This window comes from Macaca thibetana, chromosome 20 (genome assembly GCF_024542745.1).
Source record: "Macaca thibetana thibetana isolate TM-01 chromosome 20, ASM2454274v1, whole genome shotgun sequence".
Lineage (NCBI taxonomy): Eukaryota > Metazoa > Chordata > Mammalia > Primates > Cercopithecidae > Macaca > Macaca thibetana.
The window spans coordinates 42,011,598-42,030,731 of record NC_065597.1 but is presented as its reverse complement, the minus strand read 5'-3'; the positions used below and the strand labels follow the sequence as shown (position 1 = coordinate 42,030,731).

The following is a 19,134-nucleotide window of genomic DNA, read 5'->3' as shown; positions in this document are numbered from 1 at the left end:
TGGAGTGGCCTGGCGTGATCATAGCTCACTGCAGCCTCAAACTCCTGGGCTCAAAGGATCCTCCTGCCATGCGTGCCATTTTTTTCTTTTTTTTTCTTTTTTTCTTTTTTTTTTTTTTTTTTCTTTTTTTTTTTTTTTTTTTTTTGGTAGAGATGGGAGCTCGCTTTGTTGCCCAGGCTAGTCTTGAACTCCTGGCCTCAAGCGATTTTACCACTTCAGTCTCCCAACGTCCTGGGATTGTAGGAGTGAGCCACCATCCTAGGCTAATTAACATTTGTAAAGCCCTCTCTTAAATCCACAGTATGGATAAAATGACAAATCATTATTGAAGGACATTAAAGAACGTGTAAAGAAATGAAAAGCTGTCTTTCGTTTCTGATGGAATAGTCAGTATTATCGAGATGTTCCAAAATGACTTCTAGAGTCAATGCAATTCCAAAGTCTCAACAGAGCTTTTCATAAAACCAGTTGGGTCTAAAGTGGATACGGAAGAACAAAGGGCCAAGAACACTCAAGATACTCCTTAACCACGATGGTGTGGTATTGACAGGGATAGACATATTGACAAAGGGAACTTAGGGGAGGGCAGAAAGGAACCCATACGCTTGGTGAAGCTTGATCACGACAGCTTTGCCCCAGCAGGTCAGTGGGGAAAGAATGGGCTATTTAGTAAATGGTACTGGGACAATTGGTAACCCGTATGGGAATAAAGAGAACTTGCATACATGCCTGGTGTTAAAAGATTCAAAGTTTTAAAATTTTCTTTAGCAGAAAACTTAGGGCAATATCTTTATGACCTCAGAAATGAGAAGAATTTTTTAAACAAGATCCAAAAATTACTATAGAGGAAACTATTGACAAATTTGACTAAATTAAAATTTAGAATTCTGTTCATCATCCTTTGCTGATAAAGGATGTGAAAAAATGAGATATAAGCTGGGAGATGATACATTAAATATAATCAATAAAATATTAGTATCCATAAAATATAAAGAACTTTAACAAATCATGAAGACAAAAAAAATCCACTAATAAAATGGCAAAAAAACATGGAAAGGCATATCACTACATCATAATGAGATATCATCTTACGCTGACTGGACAGGCACAAATTAAGAAGTGAGGATGCAGAGCAAATGTCAATTCTTATTCTGGTTTGGGGAGGGGTCAATTATTATAACTACATTGCGGAACCATTTGGCTTATCTGATAAAGTTGAACGTGTCCATATATACCCCATGGTTCAGCAATTCCACTCCTGGGTACATGCCCAAACTGCCCTATGCCTCATCATCTCTGTATGTGTACGTATATGCACTCAAGATTTTTCACACTATGAATTTGTTAGTCATGAAATCCTTTTGTAACCTGTATCAGCTTCTTCTTCTTTTTTTTTCTGTAGAGACAGGGTCTTGCTCTGTCACCCAGGCTGAAGTGCAGTGGTGTTATCATAGCTTACTGCAGCCCCGAAATCCTGGGCTCACACAATCCTCCTACCTCAGCCTCCCGAATAGCAATGCAATGGACAATTGCAATGATTCCCACTCCCCACTTCCACTCTGGAACCCCTGCACCCCCAGTAATTCTCCATAGTGCAACCCAAGAGGGCATGTTCCCCTTTTATTCCTTTTAAAATGACAAAATATTTAATATGTACAAAAACATGTAAGTACATATATGTAAGCATACAGAGGTGGTGAGGCATGACCATAAAACAGTCCCTGTGAGCCCTCCTTGCACCCTAGGGAATGGAACAGTAGCAAATCCTCTGATGTATCATTTGTCACCTCCAAATGCTTACATATATGTACTCATATTTTTGTACCCATAAAATATTTTTTCATTTTAAAGAGGATAAAAGGGGAACATGGGTTCTATATATACTATATATAGAATTATATATAATATATATACTATATATAGAATTATATATAATATATACTATATATAGAATTATATATAATATATACTATATATAGAATTATATATAATATATACTATATATAGAATTATATATAATATATACTATATATAGAATGATATATAATATATATACTATATAGAATTATATATAATATATATACTATATATAGAATTATATATAATATATATACTATATATAGAATTATATATAATATATGTACTATATATAGAATTATATATAATATATGTACTATATATAGAATTATATATAATATATGTACTATATATAGAATTATATATAATATATGTACTATATATAGAATTATATATAATATATGTACTATATATAGAATTATATATAATATATGTACTATATATAGAATTATATATAATATATGTACTATATATAGAATTATATATTATATGTACTATATATAGAATTATATATAATATATACTATATATAGAATTATATATAATATATATACTATATATAGAATTATATATAATATATATACTATATATAGAATTATATATAATATATACTATATATAGAATTATATAGAATTATATATAATATAATTCTAGATATATAATAGGGTTGCACTATAAAGAATTACCGGGGATGCAGGGATTCCAAGTGTGAGCCAGTGTACCTGGCTAACATCTTCTAAAAAAAAGAAATAGAATAGCATAGAAAATGCAGCCAAAGTGCATCGCCAAAAGTCACAATAATTACATGTGTCTGTGTGTACTGGGTCATGGCATTAAAGACACTGCTTACCAAGAGTAGAGGGAGAGAAAAGTGCTATTTTTTAGCCACTACCCAAGAGAAACTCCTGTACAAGTACACCAGGAGACAGGTACAAGCATTGTGCATAAGAGAAACAAGGAGAACGAAAAGAAGCAGCAACAAGCAAATAGCTATCTATTTATACATACAGATTTTACAATGGATCATTCAATAGTGGTGAAAATGACTGACTGATGGCTACATACATCAACTCAGATGAATCTTAGAATTAATAATGGTAAACAAATCAATTTCAAAGGAATATTCACAACATGACACTATTTTAATAAAATTTACAAACAAGCAAAACCAAATAATAAATTGCTTAGGAATACTACATGTGTAGTAAAGCTCTAAAAGAAAGCAAGGGAATAATTTTAGAAAGAACCAGTAATCCTAGCACTTTGGAAGGCCAAGGCAGGTGGATCATGAGTTCAGGAGATTGAGACCATCCTGGTCAACATGGTGAAACCCCATCTCTACTAAAAATACAAAAAAATAGCAGGGTGTGGTGGTGTGCACCTGTAATCTCAGCTAAGGTAGGAGAATCGTTTGAACCCGGGAGGCGGAGGTTGCAGTGAGCCGACATCGCGCCACTCCCCTCCAGCCTGGGAGACAGAGCAAGACTGCGTCTCAAAAAAAAAAGAAAAGAAAAGAAGAAAAAGGCCGGGTACAGGGGTTTATGCCTGTAATCCCAGACTTTGGGAGACCGAAGCGGGCAGATCACGAGGCAAGGAGTTCAAGGCCAGCCTGACCAACATGGCGAAACTCTGTCTCTACTAAAAATACAAAAATTAGCCAGGCATGGTGGTGCACACTGGTAATCCCAGCTACTCAGGAGGCTGAGGCAGGACAATTGATTGAACCCGGGAGGTGAAGGTTGCAGTGAGCTGAGATCATGCCATTGCACTCCAGGCTGGATGACAGAGCAAGACTCCATCTCAAAAAAGAAAAAAAAAAAGGAAAGAAAAGAAAGAAAAACAAGGAAGAGGAAGAGGAAGAAGAGGAAGAAGAGGAAGAAGAAGAAGAAGAGGAAGAAGAAGAAGAAGAAGAAGAAGAAGAAGAAGAAGAAGAAAGAAGAAGAAAGAAGGAGGAGGAGAAGGGGAGGAGGGGGACGAGGAGGGGGACGAGGAGGAGGAGGAGGAAGAGGAAGAGGAAGAATAGGAAGAAGAAGAAGAAGAAGAAGAAGAAGAAGAAAGAAGAAGAAGAAGAAGAAGAAGAAGAAGAAGAAGAAGAAGAAGAAGGAGGAGGAGGAGGAGGAGGAGGAGGAGGAGGAGGAGGAGGAGAAGGAGAAGGAGGAGAAGGAGGAGGAGGAGAAGAAGAGGAGGGAGGAGGAGGAGGAGGAGAAAAGGAGGGAGGAGGAGGAGGAGGAGGAGAAGAAGAGGAGGAGGAGGAAGAAGAAAGGAAGGAAGAAAGAAAGAACCAGTTTCCAAGAGTATTGAGAAGGGCAAATGAGGCATAAGAGGATTTGCTACTGTTCCATTTCCTAGGGTGCAAGGGGTGCTTACAGGGGCTGTTTAACGTCCATGCCTCACCGCCTCCATATGCTTACATATATGTACTTACATGTTTTTGTACATATTAAATATTTTGTCATTTTAAAAGGGATAAAAGGGGAACATGCCCTATTGAGTTGCACTATGGAGAATTACTGGGGGTGCAGGGGTTCCAGAGTGGAAGTGGGGAGTGGAAACCATCACAACTATTCGGTTGAAAAGTAATAGCCATAAAAAAGAACACAATCATGTCTTTTGTGGGAACATGGATGGAGCTGGAGGCTATTATCCTCAGCAAACTAATGCAGCAAGAGAAAACCAAATACCACATGTTCTCACTTGTAAGTGCAAGCTAAATGATGAAAACTCATACATCAACACAGATGAATCTTAGAATTAATAATGGTAAACAAACCAATTTCAAAAGAATATTCACAATGTGACACTATTTTAATAAAATTAAACACAAAGAAGGGAATAAGACACTGAGGTCTACTTGAGGGTGGAGAATGGGAGGAGGGAAAGGAGCAGAAAAGATAAGTATTGGGTACTGGGCTTTATTCCCGGGCGATACAATTTGGCTGTGTGCCCCCACCCAAATCTCATCTTGAACTGTAATCCCCACATGTCAGAGTAGGGGCCTGGTGGGAGATGAGTGGATCATGGAGGTGAATTTCTCCCTTGCTGTTCTCATGAGAGGGAGTGAGTTCTCACTAGAGCTGGTGGTTTTATTTTTTTTTTTTTCCAAGCCAAACTGTATCCAGCTTTATTAAAGATACTTTCCATAAACAATCATGGTATTTCAGGCAGGACATGGGCAGACAATCGTTAACAGTATACAACAACTTTCAAACTCCCTTCTTCAATGCACTACCAAAAATCAGAAAGCCACTATAAAACCCAATGAAGTCTTCATCTGATGCTCTGAACAGGGAAAGTTTAGAGTGAGGGTTGACATTTCACATTTAGCATGTTGTTTAACAACTTTTCACAAGCCGACCCTGACTTTCAGGAAGTGAAATGAAAATGGCAGAATTTATCTGAAGATCCACAATCTAGAAATGGAACCAATGCTGTTTTGACAGGTGCCATCTCAGTGGCATTACTGGGAAGTCCAGGTTGCCACACTGGTAACCAATGACTAGAGGTCAGGTCCCAACAGATGTCTGGGCTTAAGGGAGTTAAGTCTATGCTGAAAGATGGAAAGGGAGAAGAGGACATAAAAACAAATTTGTTTTTCCATACCACAAGGCTTTTGTGCCAAGGTGGCCATGTGTGTCAAAGTCAGGGACTCCCTCCTCCTGGGAACCAAGAGGAAGTCTCTCAAAACTAGAAAGGAAAGGTGTTTTCCCCACATCAATTCAGCTCTGGAGACATTCTATTAGTGACATGTGCCCCTTCCCCAAAAGCAACAATGAAGTGTTCTGTGTGCTGACAACATAGCTTTAAAAAAAAAAAAAGTAAAACAAAATTCTGCATTTTTATAAAACTTGATAAAAAATAGTATTTCAAACTGTACAGTCACCAGAAGTACACAGTTATCAAAAATGCACACACTTCACTTGGCATCTCCAGCACCTTCAGCTTTCTGTGCCTGGTCTGTTTTGGCATCTCCGTTTTCTGCAGGGTTCTTCCCCTCCTTGCCAGCATCAGCTTTTCCCTTTTACCCTTTGGGTACCTTCTCTCCCTTCTTTGCAGGGGCCTTTTTAGGCTTGGGCTCTGGCTTTGGAGGAGCAGGTTTAGCAGACAACCTCGTGGATCTTCTCTGTGGTTCGTCCTTCACCTTGGCTTTATCTCCTTTAGCATCCCCTTCAGCCTTTCTCTTGGGCATGGTGGCGACGGCGGCGGGACGTAGGTGCTGGACGCGGGATGCAGCGCGCGCGGGCTTTGGTCGGTCCGGGGGTCGTTCTCACCTCTTCTTCACACTGCTCCAGCTGGTGGTTTTAAAGTGTGGCACTTCCCCCTTGCTCGCTCTCTCTCCTGCTGCCATACAAGATATGCCTCCTTCCCTTTTCACCCTCCATTATGATTGTAAGTTTCCTGTCTGGGCATGGTGATTCACAACTGTAATCCCAGTACTTTTGGAGGCCCAGGCAGGTGGATCACTTGAGGTGAGCAGTTTGAGACCAGCCTGGCCAACATAGTGAAACCCCATCTCTAATAAAAATTTAAAAATTAGCCAGATGGTGAAATCTTGTCTGTACTAAAATACAGAAAGCTAGCCAGGTGTGGTGGTTCACCTCTGTAGTCCCAGCTACTCGGGAGACTGAGGCACGAGAATCACTTGAACCTGGGAGGTGAAAGTTGCAGTGAACCAAGACTGTGCCACTGCACTCCAGCCTGGGTGACAAAGTGAGACTCTGTCTCAAAAAAAAAAAAAAAAAAAAAAAAAAAAAAAAGGCCGGGCGCGGTGGCTCATGCCTATAATCCCAGCACTTTGGGAGGCCGAGACGGGCGGATCACGAGGTCAGGAGATCGAGACCATCCTGGCTAACACGGTGAAACCCCGTCTCTACTAAAAAATACAAAAAACTAGCCGGGCGAGGTGGCGGGCGCCTGTAGTCCCAGCTACTCGGGAGGCTGAGGCAGGAGAATGGCGGGAACCTGGGAGGTGGAGCTTGCAGTGAGCTGAGATCCGGCCACTGCACTCCAGCCTGGGCAACAGAGCGAGACTCCGTCTCAAAAAAAAAAAAAAAAAAAAAAGGGGGGGCCAAGGTATAGCTCCAGCTTTTGCTTCAGAGGATGCAAGCCCCAAGCCTTGGTGGCTTCCACAAGGTGTTGGACCAGAGGATGCACAGAAGACAAGAGTTGAGCTTTAAAACCTCCCCCTAGATTTCAAAGGATGTATAGAAATGCTGAGATGTCCAGGCAGAAGTTTGCTGCAGGGGTGGAACCCTCATGGAGAACCTCCACTAGGGCAACGCAGAGGGGAAGTGTAAAGTTGGAGCCTCCACACAGAGTCTCCACTGGGGCATTACCTAGTGGAGCTGTGAGAAGAGGGCAGTCTTCCAGATCCCAGAATTATAGATCCACCTACGTCTTGCACTGTGCACCTGGAAAAGCTGCAGGTACTCAATGCCAGCCCATGAAAGCAGCCATGGGGGCTATACCCTACAGTGCCACAGGGACAGAGTTGCCCAAGGCCTAGGGAGCCCACCTTCTGCATCAGGTGCCCTGGATGTGAGACATGGAATCAAAGATCATTTCAGACCTTTAAGATTTAATGACTGCCCTGCTGGGTTTCAGACCTACATAAGGCCTGTAGCCCCTTTGTTTTTGCCAATTTCCCCCACTTGGAACGGGAACATTTCTCCAATGCCTGTATCCCTATTGTATCTTTGAAGTAACTAACTTGTTGTTGATTTTACAGGTTCATAGACAGAAGGGATTTACCTTGTCTCAGATGAGACTTTGGACTGGGACTTTTGAGTTTTTGCTGGAATGAGTTAAGACTTTGTGGGACTGTTGGAAAGGCATGATGTGTTTTGAAATGTGAAAAGAACATGAGATTTTGGAGGGGCCAGAAGCAGAAAGATATAGTTTGGCTCTGTGTCCTCACCCAAATCTCACCTCAAATTGTAATCCCCACATGTTGGAGTAGCAGCCTGGTGGGAGATGATTGGATCATGGGGGCAGATTTTTCCCTTGCTGTTCTCATGATAGGGAGTGAGTTCTCACAAGAGCTGATGATTTTAATGTGTGGCACTTCCCTTCCTGCTCACTCTGTCTCCTGCCACAATGTAAGACATGCCTGTCTTCCCTTTTCCCCTTTTCACCTTCCACCAGGATTGTAAGATTCCTGAGGCCTCCCCAGCCATGCAGAATTGTGAGTCAATTAAACCTCTACTTTATAAATTACCCAGTCTCAGGTATATCTTTATAGAAGTGAGAATAGACTAATACACAGGGTGCTGAATTAATCTGTACAACAAACTCCCATGACATGGGTTCACCTAGGTAACAAACCTTCACATGTACCCCTGAACCTAAAATAAAAGTTTAAAAAGAAAAAGAACAACAGTAGGCCAGGTGCAGTGGCTCATGCTTGTAATCCCAGCACTTTGGAAGGCTGAGGTGGAAAGATCACTTGAGTTCAGGAATTTGAGACCAGCCTGGACAACATAGAGAGACTCCCATCTCTATAATTTTTTTTTTTAATTAACCAGGCACGGTGGGCCATGCTTGTAGTCCCAGCTACTTGGGAGGCTGAGGAGGGAGGATCACTTGAGCTAGGGAGGTTGAGGCTTCAGTAAGTTGTGATCGCACCACTGCACTCCAGCCTGGGTGACAGAACAAGACCCTATCTCAAAATGAAAAAGAAAAATAGCAGCAGCAGTGATGAAGAGTGGAGTAGAAGGGCTTTCGCTGTGTTTGGAGGGAGGATGGACTTGCTGATGGATTGCATATAAGGAGTGAGGAGGAGGGAAGATCAATAATGACTGCCCAGGCCAGGCACAGTCTGTGATCCTTGCACTCTGGGAGGCCGAGGCTCACGCCTATAATCTCAGCATGCTGGGAGGCCCAGGTGGGCAGATTGCTTGAGCCCCAGAGTCAGGAGTTTGAGACCACCCTGGGCAACAAAGTGAGACCCTGTCTCTACAGAAAATACAAAAATTAGCCAGTCATGGTGGCTCATACCTGTAATCCCAGCACTTTCAGAGGCCAAGGCAGGTAGATCACCTGAGGCCAGGAGTTCGAGATCAGCCTGACCAACATGGTGAAACCCCATCGTCACTAAAAACACAAAACAATTAGCCGGGCCTGATGGCACATGCCTTTAATCCCAGCTACTCAGGAGGCTGAGGCAGTAGGATCACTTGGACCCAGGAGCCAGAGGTTGCAGTGAGCTGAGATCATGCCACTAAACTCCAGCCTAAGTAACAAAGTGAGAGACAGAGAGAGAGAGAAAGAGAGAGAAGGAACGAAGGAAGGGAGGAAGGGAGGAAGGAAGGAAGGAAGGAAGGAAGGAAGGAAGGAAGGAAGGAGGAGAGAGAGAGAGAGAGAAAGAAAGAAAGAAAAGAAAGAAAGAAAGAAGGAAAGGAAAGAAAGAGAAGAAAGAAAGAAAGAAAGAAAGGAAAAGAAAGAAAGAAAGAAGGAAAGGAAAGAAAGAGAAAAAGAAAGAAAGAAAGAAAAAGAAAGAAAGAAAGAAAGAAAGAAAGAAAGAAAGCAAGCAAGCAAGCAAGCAAGCTACTCGGGGGGTGAGGTGGAATGATCACTTGGGCCCACGAGGTTGAAGCTGCAGTGGGCAAAGGTCATGTCACTGCATTCCATCCTGAGAGACAGAGACTCTGTCTCAAAAAGAAAAAAAAAGAAAAAGAAAAAGACTTCCTAGTGGAACAGAGGAGAGCCCAAAAACAGACCCTCACAGACGTAGAAACTGGCTACAGCTATGATGGCACTGGCCAAGCAGGGCAACAAAAAAGGGTTTGGTAAATAAACAGTGCTGGCCCAACTGGTAGTCTATATGGAAATAAAAAGAGATTGAATACGTTCCTGACCAGTCTAAAGGCTTCAGTGTGAAAGGCAAAACTTGAGAACATTTAGGAGAAAAAGTGGAAGACGTTAAGATACATTTTGAAGAATGGATTTGCTGATGGAAATGGGGAGAAAGGAAGGGCACGTATAACTCCTAAATTTTTGGCCTAAGCAACTGAATGGGTAATACAAACATTGATTTTTTGATAGAAACAGGGTCTCACTATATTGCCCAGGCTGGTTGTGAACTCTTGGGTTCAAGCAATCCTCCTGCCTCAGCCTCCCAAAGTGCTGGGATTACGGGTATGAACCACCAACTCCAGGCCAAAAATATGAATAATAATAGCTAATATTTATATAGCACTTGTGGGTGTAGGCGGGGCACTTTTATAAACATTTTTCAGGTGCTATCCATTCAATCCTCACAGTCATCCTATGAGAAAGCTTCTCTTGCTATTTCACTCCACAGGTGAAGAACTGAAGCACAGGAGGGTTGGGTAACTTGCCTGAGATCACACAGCTGTTAACTGGCACAGCACTGATCACCTGCAGAGACACCACCGTGGAAGAGTGACAACACCAGATATGTGGAGCTCTGCCTGCTGTGGACACACCTGGACAGAGCACTTCAGCCTTGCAGGGTCTCCTGGGATTTCCGGTCCCCACCTTCGCCACCTCAGGAAGGTGTACGTGCCAATGAGAGGTCATGAAAAGGAGGGGTGTTAGGTAAAACGGGTCCCAGAAAGCCACAAGCCCAGGCTGCGCCCTCTCTGAGCAGCTAATTCCTCCAAGAGTGCCCAGACTTAGCTTCATTCACTTTCACTTTAACCTAGGAAAGTTATTAAATATTTATTATGTGACATCAGTGTGCTTTTTTATGGGGGTAAATATACACAACCTTAAAATACATATATAGCATGCATTTCACCATTTTAGCCATTTTTACACATGCAATTCAGTGGCACATGTACATTCACATTGCTGCGCAACCATTAAGTTTCATTCTCTGAACATACACCTTGATCTCCTGATATGCATCAGGCATGGCTATAGTCACTGAGGAAAGCAAAATAGATCCTTGCCCGAATGCAGCTCACATTCTAGTTGGAGAGACAGACAGTAAACATGGAAGAAATATCAACAAATATGATTGTCAGATATTGACAGGTGCTAGAAAGAAAACAGAACAGGGTAATTATGACCGTTTGTATGCAGCACTTTCTATGTTACAGCAGTGATCCTAGGGCTTGGCAAGAATTATCTCACGGGATCCCTTCTACAGTTCTTTGAGGACAGCACCTGCCTCAGTCATGGGTAAGGAAGGAAAGCACTTGAGAGCTTCAAACTGCACAGCGAGTAAGCAAGATGCAGTGGTCCAGGTGGTGATGGCAGAGGAATACTTACGGCCGGGGTGGCGGGGGTGTAATCCCAGCACTTTGGGAGGCTGAAGTGGGTCACTTGAGGTCATGAGTTCAAGACCAACCTGGCCAACATGGTGACACCCCATCTCTACTAAAAATACAAAAATGAGCCAGGCATGGTGGCATGTGCCTGTAATCTCAGCTACTCAGGAAGCTGATGCAAGAGAATCACTTGAACCCAGGAGGTGGAGGTTGCAGCGAGCCAAGATTGCACCACTGCACTCCTTACTGGGCAACAGAGCAAGACTCTGTCTCAAAAAAAAGACACAGAGATAGAGAGAAAGAGGTAAGTACTTAAGCTGGAGTGATCCAAGACCTCTTTGCAGAAAGGGCATTGAGCTGAAGCCTGACATTGCAAGAGGAAGCTAGTGCAGGAGAGTTCCAGTGAGAAGAGACAGCAAATGCAAACATCCTAAAACAAGCATGGCTCTTTGAAGGATCCAATGGGACTGGAGCCAAGTAAGCCTGGGAGGGTGCGGGGAGTGAGGATAGAGGTGGGAAAGGGGGAGGGAGACCGGTGAGAAGCATCTGCAGAGGTAGGCAAGGTCCAAGCCTACAGCGTCTTGTGTAGGGTGCCCAACTGTCTTGGTTTGCCTGGGACAAGTTGGTCACCCTACAAGGTGGAATATTACTCAGATTTTATTTTAAGTGTAAAGGAAAGCAATGGGGAGGTTTTACATAAGGAGGGACAGGCCCTCTCTGGTTACTGTACGAAGGAAGACCAGAAGGAGAGCAAGAGGTGAAGCAGGGAGGTAGTGATGAGACGCTTGCCACCTTCCAGGCAACTGTGATGATGGCCAGGACTTGGGTGACCATGGTAAGGGTAAGAGGTGACTGGATTTAGGATCCATTCTGGAAGTAAGGTGACAGAGCTTCATGGATTGGATAATGGATGTGAGATTAAGAAGGGGACGCAAGGATGATCCCCAGTTCTTGCCTGAGCAAATAGTGGGTGGACACAGGGCCATTTACCAAAATGGTGACCATGGATAAAGAGCAGGTCTGGGGAGAATCAACTTGAGCCCCGTGTCCTCTGAGAATCCTCCTCTGATCTCCAGACTGAGGAAGAAGGGAGGGAGCCTCTTGAGGGCAAGAATTCCCAGTTGTCCTGTTCCAAGACCTTGGTCCTACTTCCCTCCCCTGCTTCACCATCACCCTTAACCCCAGTCTACAGAAGAAGGACCCACCTCTCGCCCCGCTGAGTTACAATGAGGCTGTGCCCGGGTCCATGGAAGACAGCACTGGCTGCAGGAACAAGAAGGACATCTTATTCGAAACAAGGACACGCTTGAAGCCTCCTCAAACCACGATGCAATAAATCCATCCTACACTCTTGGCTTTCTTGTCTTGTTTAGATTCTCAGTTAAGAGTAAAGCACTGGCTGGACACGGTGGCTCATGCCTGTAATCCCAGCACTTTGGGAGGCCAGGGCAGACGATGGCTGGAGCCCAGGGGTTTGAAACCAGCCTGGGCAACAAAGGGAGGCCCCATCTCTACAGATAATTTAGAAATTAGCCAGGTGTGGTGGCACCCGCCTGTGGTCTCAGCCACTTGGGGGCCTGAGGCGAGAGAATCCCTTGAGCTCTGGAGGTTGAGGCTGAAATGAGCTGTGGTCGCACCACTAAATTCCAGTCTGGGTGACAGAATGAGACCCTGTCTCAAGACAAAGGTCAGATGTGGCGACTCACGCCTGTAATCCCAGCACTTTGGGAGGCCAAGGCAGGCGGATCACCTGAGGTCAGGAGATGGAGACCAGTCTGGCCAACATGGCGAAACCCCATCTCTACTAAAGATACAAAAATTAGCTGGGCCTGGTGGCACATGCCTGTAATCCCAGCTACTCAGGGGGCTGACGCAGGAGAATCGCTTGAACCTGGGAGGTAGAGCCTGGGTGACAGACCGAGACTCCGTCTTAAAAAAAAAAAAATGAGTAAAGCGTTGCTTTGAATACAAACAATTTTAGCTCCTGTTGAGTTTTCACAGGGATTTGCATTGAAAAATGAAGTAAAGTTTCTGAGAGAAATGAAGTCTGATCTTACTGATTGGTTTGACAATAAGAACTGACTTTGTGCATTAAAGAAAACGGTCAATAGTGTCTCCAAATCAAATGAACTAAATTGACTCCTTCGAGGTTTTGATGAAAATATATTTAAGATATGTGATAAGATAAAAAGCTTTTCTATTTTTCAAAAAACATTAGCAAAGATGTATCTTGTATCACCAATATTACAATTTCCCCAATTGTTTCTGAGCCATTGAGCTAAACAAGTTGTCTCTAAGTGAAGAAAGAACAGGTAACATTTGTTCCAATTTGACACATTTTAGTAAAGCCTTTTTGACACATTTTCTAGAAACTGAGGGTGTAAGAGAGTCGAATGACCAAGTAAGAAACCTTTAGCAAGGCCGGGCGTGGTGGCTCAGGCCTGAAATCCCAGCACTTTGGGAGGCCGAGGCAGGCGGATCATGAGGTCAGGAGATCCAGACCACCCTGGCCAACATGGTGAAATCCTGTCTCTACTAAAATACAAAAAAGCTGGGGGTGGTGGCGCACAGCGGTAGTCCAGCCTACTTAGGAGGCTGAGGCAGGGAAATCGCTTGAACCCAAGAGGCGGAGGTTGCAGTGAGAGGAGATTATGGAGAATGCACCACTGCACTCCAGCCTGGTGACAGAGCGAGAGTCAAAAAAAAAAAAGAAAAGAAAGAAAGAAACCAAAACAGGAAGTTTCCACAATACTGCAGGTGGATCTATCTAGAGAGAGCAAGACAAAGATTTTTTTTTTGATAATAGGTCAATATGTGACTTTAATTTTTTTGAACTGTAGTAAAATACACATAAGTTTACCATCTTAGCCATTTTAAGATGTACCGTTCAATTCAGTTCAATATTAATACCTTCATCCTGCTGTGCAATCATCACCACCATCCATGCATGAAACGAAACTTCATCTTGCAAAACTGAAACTCCATATCTATTAAACAGTAACTCTCCATTCTCTCCACCCCCAGCCCCCGGAAGCCACCATTCTGTTTTCCTTCTGTATGAGTCTGACTACTCTAGGTGCCTCATATAAATGGACTCAGTATTTGTCTTTTTGTGACTGGCTGATTTCACTTAGCACATCGGCCTCAAGCCCCATCTACATTGTAGCATGTGGCAGAACTTCCTTCCCTTTTATTGCTGAATAATATTCCATTGTACAGATATATTATCACCTTCTGCTTACCCATTAGTCAGCTGGTAGACATTTGTTCCCATTTTTTTACTGTTATAAATAATGCTGCTATGAACATCACATACAAGCCTTTGTATGGACATATGTTTTCATCTTTCTTAGGTAGATGAGAGTTGAACTGTTGGGCCATACGGTGATTTTTATGGGTTCGTTTGTTGTGTGTTCGTTTCAGACAGTGTTGCTCTGTCACCCAGGCTGGAGTGCAGTGGTGCCATCTCAGCTTACTGCAACATCCACATTTATTTATTATTTGTTTCTTTCAGACAGAGTCTTGCTCTGTTGCCCAGGCTAGAATGCAGTGGTGTGATCACATGTCACTGCAGCCTTCATCTCCTGGACTCAAGCTATCCTCCCACCTCAGCCTCCCAAGTAGCTGGGACTACAGGCCTGCACCACCAAGCCCTGCTATTTTTTAAATTTTTTTACAGAGATGGGATCTCCCTATGTTGCCCAGTCTGGTCTCAAACTCCTAGGCTCAAGAGGGCCTCTCACCTCAGCCTCCCAAAGTGTTAGGATTACAGGTGTGAGCCACCTCACCCAGATGACTTTATGTTTTTAAGAAACTGCCCAACTGCTTGCCAATGTGGCCACATCATTTTGCATTCCCATAAGTCATACATAAGGATTCCAATTTACATATATCCTCTACCACAACTGTTACTATGCTTTAATATTATCATGACTACTGTTATAATCATCCTAATAGATGTGAGTAGTATTTCACTGTGTGGCGTGATAATTTACTTGCATTTCCTTGGTGGTTAATGATGAACATCTTTTTCTATGCTTCTTGGCCATTCGTATGCCTTTTTTGCACTAGTATTTATTCATATCCTTTGTCCATTTTTTATTTTATTTTACTTTATTTATTCATTTATTTCAGGTTCTCACTTTGTTGCCCAGGCTGGAGTGCAGTGACACAATCATAGCTCGCTGCTGCCAAGACCTCCTGGGCACCACTGATCCTCCCACCTCAGCCTCCCGAGTAGCTGTGGTTACAAGCACGTGCCACTGCGCCTGGCTAATTTTTGTATTTTTAGTAGAGATAGGGTTTCACCATGTTGGCCAGGCTGGTCTTGAACTCCTGACCTCAAGTGATCAGCCCACCTGGGGCTCCCAAAGTGCTAGGATTACAGGCATGAGCCACCACACCCAGCCCTTTGTCCATTTTTAAATTGGGTTACTTATATGTTTGGTTTTTTGTTGTTGTATTTTGTTTGTTCGTTTGTTTGTTTATTGAGATGGAGTCTCACTTTGTCACCCAGGCTAGAGGCAGTGGCACAATGTCGGCTCACTGCAACCTCTGCTTCCCAGGTTCCAGCGATTCTCCTGCCTCAGCCTTCTGAGTAGCTGGGACTACAGATGCGCATCACCACACCTGGCTAATTTCTGTATTTTTAGTAGAGATGGGTTTTCACTATGTTGGCCAGGCTGGTCTCGAACCCCTGACCTCAAGTGATCTGCGCGCCTCAGCCTCCCAAATGCTGGAATTACAGGCATGAGCCACCTGGTTACTTATATTTTTATTGTTGAGATATAAGAGGTTTTTTTCTTTTAAAAAATAAATTCTGGATACAAGTCCCTTACCAGATATATGATTCGCAAATATTTTCTTAAACTCTGTGTGCTGTCTTTTCACTTTCTCAGTGTTATCCTTTGAAGCACAGAAGTTAGAGGTATATTTTAAAATTAAAATATAATTTACATGCCATAAAATTAATCCTTTTAGAGCTAAGCTATGAGGATGCAAAGGCATAAGAATGACACAATGGACTTTGGGGACTTCAGGGAAAGAGTAGAGGTGGTGAGGGATTAAAAGCTACATATTGCATACAGTGTACACTGCTCGGGTGATGGGTGCACCAAAATCTCAGAAATCACCACTGAAGAACTTATTTGTGTAACCAAACACCATCCGTTCCCCCAAAAACCTATTGAAATATATTTTTTTAAAGTAAAAAATTAACCCTTTTAAAGTATACAATTCAGGCTGGGCTGGGTGGCTCTTGCCTGTAATCCCAGCACGGTTGGGAGGCCAAGGTGGGTGGATCACCTGAGGTCAGGAGTTTGAGATCAGCCTGGCCAACATGGTGAAACCTTGTCTTTACTAAAAATACAAAAATTAGCTGGACGTGGTGGCGCATGCCTGTAATCCCAGCTACTTGGGAGGCTGAGGCAGGAAAATCACCTGAACCTGGGAGGCGGAGGTTGCAGTGAGCCAAGGTCGAACCAGTGCACTCCAGCCTGGGTGATAGAGTGAGACTTCATCTAAAAAAAAGAAAAAAGTATACAATTCAGTGTTTTAATTATATTTACAAAGTCGTGCAACCATCATCCCCATCTAATTCCACAACATTTTCATCACTGTCATAAAATATCCTGTATCTATTGTTAGTCACACCTGATTTTCTTTTTCTCTGGCAACCACAATTCTACTTTCTGCCTCTATGGATTTACCTATTCTGAATATTTCATGTGAATGGAAACATAGGGTTTATTCATTTTGTAACATTTCAGTACTTAATTCCTTTTCATTGTTGTGAAATAGAGTAATAGCCCATTGTGTATTTACCTCACATTTTGTTTATCCATTCATTATCTGATGGACATTTGAGCTGCTTCTACTCTTTGGCTATTATGAATAATGCTACTATGCACATTCGTGCATAAGGTTTTGCTTGAATGTATGTTTTCAATTCTCTTGGATATATACCTAAGAGAAGAATTGCTGGCTCATATAGTAACTGTATGTTTATCTCATGCTCCCCTTTTTGAGGAACTGCCAAACTATTCTCCGAAGTGACTGCACCATTTTAAATTCCTACTAGCAATATATGAGTGCATCCTTATCAAATTGTGTGGTTTTTGTCCTTTTTTCCACTGATATGACAATGTGAACTCATTTTCTGATGCTAAACTAACTTTGCATTCCTGGGATAAATCACATTTCATCATGGCGTATAATATTTTTGATATGCTGCTGAATTTGATTTGCTAATTTTTTTGAGAATTTTTTGTCTATGTTCATAAGAGATATTCATTTTTTTTCTTTTCTTTTTTGAGACAGGGTCTCACACTGTCACCCAGGCTGCAGTGCAGTGGCGTGATCTCAGCTCACTGCAACCTCCGCCTCCTGGGTTCAAGTGATTCTTGTGTGTAAACCTCCCAAGTAGCTGGGACTGCAGGCACACCCCACCACACCTGGCTAATTTTTATATTTTTTGGTAGAGACAGGATTTTGCCATGTTGGCCAGGCTGGTCTCGAACTCCTGACCCCAAGTGATCGGCCCACCTTGGCCTCTCAAAGTGCAGGGATTACAGGTGTGAGCCACCACCCCTAGCTGAAATATTCATATATTTTTTTAAGGATGGTAGTGAATATCAACCTGCCATGGTATTTCTATTCCATTGAATACATTTAAAAGAATGATGCGGCCGGGCGCGGTGGCTCACGCCTGTAATCCCAGCACTTTGGGAGGCCGAGGCGGGCGGATCACAAGGTCAGGAGATCGAGACCACGGCGAAACCCTGTCTCTACTAAAAATACAAAAAATTAGCCGGGCGCGGTTGTGGGCGCCTGTAGTTCCAGCTACTCGGGAGGCTGAGGCAGGAGAATGGCGTGAACCCGGGAGGCGGAGCTTGCAGTGAGCCGAGATGGAGCCACTGCACTCCAGCCTGGGCGACAGAGCGAGACTCCGTCTCAAAAAAAAAAAATAAGTAAATAAATAAATAAATAAAAGAATGCTGCAATGGGCCAGGTGCAGTGGCTCACACCTGTAATCCCAGCACTTTGGGACGCCAAAGCAGGCAGATGACCTGAGTTTAGAAGTTGGAGACCGGCCGGGCGCGGTGGCTCAAGCCTGTAATCCCAGCACTTTGGGAGGCCGAGACGGGCGGATCACGAGGTCAGGAGATCGAGACCATCCTGGCTAACACGGTGAAACCCCGTCTCTACTAAAAAAAAAAAATACAAAAAACTAGCCGGGCGAGGTGGCGGGTGCCTGTAGTCCCAGCTACTCGGGAGGCTGAGGCAGGAGAATGGCGTTAACCCGGGAGGCGGAGCTTGCAGTGAGCTGAGATCCGGCCACTGCACTCCAGCCTGGGCGACAGAGCGAGACTCCGTCTCAAAAAAAAAAAAAAAAAAAAAAAAAAAAAGTTGGAGACCAGACTGGCCAACATGGCAAAACCCCATCTCTACTAAAAGTACAAAAATTAGCCGGGCGAGGTGGCATGTGCCTGTAGTCCCACTACTCAGGGAGGCTGAAGCAGGAGAATCGCTTGAATCCGCGAGGGAGAGGTTGTAGTGAGCCGAGATCAGGCCACTGCACTCCAGCCTGGGCAACAAAGTGAGACTCCATCTCAAAAAAAAAAAAAAAAAAAAAAAAAAAGGAATGATGCAATAGCTTTCTTTCCAAATGTCAATATCTACAACTTACCAGCAATTACATAGTTTCCAAGTATTTAAACCCATGATGAAGATTTGTGATGTCATTTTAAAAACGTGTGATGTGGTATACAATCTTGTCAAAATTATTTTACAAGGTACAGCAAGAGAAACTGTCTGATGATCACTGTCACTGTTATGGTCATTTTGGGGAGCCACCAGAGGGTTTTGAGCAGGACAGCCATGCTATCTTTTAGTGTTTTACAAAGCACTGTTGGGGATGGAGTAGAAGCTGGAAGCCAGTTAGAGGCCACTGTAGTAATCAAGCCTAAATGGTGCTGTGGGCCAGGTAGTAGTGAAGGTGGTGGGAAGCGATTCTTTGTTGTTGTTTTTGTTGTTTTTGAGACAAG

The 19,134-nt window shown here is 43.2% G+C and overlaps 1 pseudogene across 1 annotated transcript; it reads right to left on the bottom strand.

Moving 5' to 3' along the window:
* Window positions 1-5,673: 5,673 nt before the first annotated feature.
* LOC126944935 (non-histone chromosomal protein HMG-17-like) lies at window positions 5,674-6,146 on the bottom strand (annotated as a pseudogene). The gene has a single exon (XR_007722229.1). The product of XR_007722229.1 is annotated as a non-histone chromosomal protein HMG-17-like (transcript).
* Window positions 6,147-19,134: the final 12,988 nt, after the last annotated feature.